The sequence below is a fragment of the Arachis ipaensis genome, chromosome B05 (assembly GCF_000816755.2).
Source record: "Arachis ipaensis cultivar K30076 chromosome B05, Araip1.1, whole genome shotgun sequence".
NCBI lineage: Eukaryota > Viridiplantae > Streptophyta > Magnoliopsida > Fabales > Fabaceae > Arachis > Arachis ipaensis.
Window position 1 is genome coordinate 10,187,958 of NC_029789.2, and position 4,331 is coordinate 10,192,288.

A 4,331-nucleotide genomic window follows, 5' to 3' on the forward strand; every position below is an offset into this window, starting at 1 on the left:
GTCTTTTTGATATGGACTGTGAGAAAGGACCTTCTCTAAGACCATTGACTAGCCCCATGATGACTGCTTCGGTGGGCAAGTCTTGAATCTCCAAACATGCTTTGTTGAACCTTTCCATATAGGCCCGTAAGGACTCCCCGACCTCCTGTTTTATTCCCAGGAGACTTGGTGCATGTTTTACTTTGTCTTTCTGGATGGAGAACCTCATCAAGAACTTTCTTGAGAGGTCTTCAAAACTGGTAATTGACCTCGGAGGGAGGCTGTCGAACCACTTCATCGCTGCTTTTGACAAGGTTGTCGGAAAAGCTTTGCATCGCGTAGCGTCAGAAGCGTCAGCCAGATACATCCGACTTTTAAAGTTGCTCAGATGATGCTTTGGATCAGTGGTTCCGTCGTAAAGGTCCATATCGGGGCTTCTAAAGTTTCTCGGAACTTTTGCCCTCATTATGTCCTCGCTAAAAGGATCTTTCTCCCCTAAGGGCGAATCTTCTCTACCGTTGTGGGAGTTCTGACCTTTGAGGGAGGATTCTAACTTTAAGAGTTTTCTTTCTAACTCTTTTCGTCGCTCCATCTCCTCTTTTAGGTTCTTTTCGGTTTCCTTTTGTCGTTCCCGTTCCTGTTCTAGCTGCTCGAGGCGACTGTGGACTAATCCCATGAGCTCAATTGCGTGGGATGGTCCTTCTTTTTCTGATTCGCACCCCTCCGAGGAATTTACCTTCGGGTTTTTGATTCCGGAGGTGCCTTCCCTGTGTTGATCATTGGCTTCCTGGTGAAGGGTCTGGTCTGCCTCATTGTTTCCAGTGTTCAGATTCTCTTGTTCAGAATCTGTCTCCACATGACCCTCTTCATGGGATCTATCCGCCATCACTGGTTGATCTCTCGGGTCCCCGGCAACGGCGCCAATGTTACGGTGGGTAACCGGAGATTAATGGGCTGGATGGCGTTGGTTGGCCCAAACGTAAGAAGGAGGTGGCTTTCGAGTGGATCTGTTACTCGGTGTTCCTCCGTCCGACTTGTACGTGTGAGAGAATGGGGGGTGGTACCTGCAAAGATACTCCGATGCCTAAGTTAGCAAGAGTGTGAGCAGGTTAGAGAGTATTGGGACTTAGAGATACCTGAATGGTGTCAGTGTATTTATAGTGGTGAACCAATAACCACCGCTGAAGTAGTGCCACCTTTTTAGGTGGATAACCGTTCCCATATCTTAGGGAGGTTAAGATATGGCTCTATGAAGTGGTTAGAGAGTTTCTAGGGACAGTTACTCATTCGAATGAGTGTTATCTGCCAGCTAACCCTCGTATCCGACTTCTTTGGAGCAGGTCGTGTTCAGTACCGACTTCTGGGGATGAAGGCTGGTACTGGGTGAGGACCAACCCTTTGGGTTGGACCTTTTTGCTTGAATCCTGGACCTTTATTATTGGGCCAGGGTATGAACACGGTCAATATAAAAAATAATTATTTTTATTGATATGATAACATTATTACGCTTTATCTAGAACAGCCTCCGAGGTTGAAATATCGAATCGGATTGCTTTTTCTTTTAGAAGGACCAAAATCGGCCCACTAAAGCTTCTAACAAACATTTAAATTTAATTGTCTTTATTATCTTAGCCAAATAAGATAATCTATAAAAGGAAGTCTTAAATCCCACTCTCACGCATTTCACTCACCTCTTATTTCTTAGACTCATTTTAACTTAAGTATTAGAGTATCTTTGCAAGTACCATCCATTACGTTACAGCACCATTAAAAATTTTCCACATATAATGAAGGAAACGGTTTGAAAGGTAAATTGGAGTGTGGCAGAACCACGAATATGACGACGGGACAGTTACACGTCGACGTTGACGGAATTCCATCCCAATCTTTCCACTTTCTCTATATCCTAATTCACCTAGTGCGAATAAATTATGAGTTTTCGTTTTTTCTGTTCTTTTAACTCATAGTGTGATTGCATTAGTATAAATAATGTAACATCATTCATGACTATCTCTATAAATTTGGGACCCACCACGCATGAAATGTTTCAAATAATAAGAAAGATAAATTGTCCATCTTATCCGTCTTAAATAATAAGGAGGATGGACGGTCCATTTATTACGTTAATACGTTTACTTTAAAGGCACATAAGTGTACTGTTAAATTATTCACTTTTAATGTTATTTAAATTATATTTTAATTTTTTATGTATACAAACGAAATTTATATGTATTTCCATATAACAAACAAAATTTTAAATTTTTAAACGAAATAATTAAATATAATTTTTGAATTTTAAAATTTCAAATTTTAAATTTACAAAATTTCGTTTGTTGCATGGGAGTACATACGAAATTTTTATGTACTCCAATACAACAAACGAAATTTGTAAATTTAAATTTGAAATTTCAAAATTCAAAAATTATATTTAATTATTTCGTTTAAAAATTTGAAATTTTGTTTGTTATATGGGAGTACATAAAAATTTCGTTTGTGTGCATCAAAATTTAAAATATAATTTAAAAAATATTAATAGTAAACAATTTAACAGTGCACTTATGTGCTTTCACAGTAAACGTGTTAACGTGAAATGGACCGTTCATTCTTCCTATTATTTAAGATGGATGGTTTATCTTTTCTATTATTTGAAATATTTCATTTGGGAAAGTTTGGTCAAATTAAAAGTATTAATATTTTTTATTATTTTTAAAAATTATATTTAATTATGTATAAAGTTATATATCTCATTTACACAATATACAAAAATTAAAAAATTACATATATCTCGTTTATACTGTAAACGAAATACGTACAAAATTATCTCATTTACAGTGTAAACAAAATAAAAAAAGTTATTTAATTTCGGTAAATATTTTTTAAATTATTTATTTCGATAATGATATCTATCAATTTGAGAAATGATTTTATTATTATTATTATTATTATTTGTTACAGATCCGACCTTCGGATCTTTATCTAAAACAGCCTCCGAGGTTGAAATATCGGATCGGATTGCCTTTTTCTTTTAGAAGGACCAAAATCGGCCCACTAAAGTTTCTAACCAATATTTAAATTTAAATGTCTTTCTTATCTTAGCCAAATAAGATAATCTATAAAAGGAAGTCCTAAATCTCATTCTCACGCATTTCACTCACCTCTTATCTCTTAGACTCATTTTAACTTAAGTATTAGAGTATCTTTGCAAGTACCATCCATTACTTTTACAGCAGTTTTCCACATATAATGGAGGAAACGGTTTGAAAGGTAAATTGGAGTGTAGCAGAACCACGAATATGACGACGGGACAGTTACACGTCGACGTTTTCGGAATTCCATCCCAATCTTTCCACTTTCTCTATACCCTAATTCACCTAGTGCGAATAAATTCTGAGTTTCCGTTTTTTTCTGTTCTTTTAACTCATAGTGTGATTGCATTAGTATAAATAATGTAACATCATCCATGACTATCTCAATAAATTTGGGACCCACCACGCATGAAATGATTCAAATAATAAGAAAGATAAATTGTCCATCTTATCCATCTTAAATAATAAGGAGGATGGACGGTCTATTTATTACGTTAATACGTTTACTTTAAAGACACATAAGTGTACTGCTAAATTATTCATTATTAATGTTATTTAAATTATATTTTAATTTTTTATGTATACAAACGAAATTTTTATGTACTCCCATACAACAAACAAAATTTGTAAATTTAAATTTAAAATTTTAAAATTCAAAAATTATATTTAATTATTTTGTTTAAAAATTTGAAATTTTGTTTGTTACATGAGAGTGCATAAAAATTTCGTTTTTGTACATAAAAATTTAAAAAATATTAATAGTGAACAATTTAACAGTGCACTTATGTGTCTTCAGAGTAAACGTGTTAACGTGATAAATGGACCGTCCATCCTCCCTATTATTTAAGATGGACAGTTTATCTTTTCTATTATTTGAAATATTTCATTTTTAAAGGTTTGGTCAAATTAAAAGTATTAATATTTTTTATTATTTTTAAAAATTATATTTAATTATGTATAAAGTTATATATCTCATTTACACTCAAAATGGATCTATTAGAGTTTCTAACTAACATTTAAATTTAAATGTCTTTTTTATCTTAGCCAAATAAAATAAGATAAGATAATCACCATCACTTGTATAAATGGGAATCCTAAGTCCCCTTAGATACGTCACTCATTCTACTCACCACTTATCTCTAGATTCATTCTAACTTGAGTGTTAGAGTATCTTTACAAGTATTATGCCATTGTTTCAATCATACAATTTAGCCACCATTCCCATCGATAAGTTCCAATCCACCTCACAATCCATACTAAAATAAT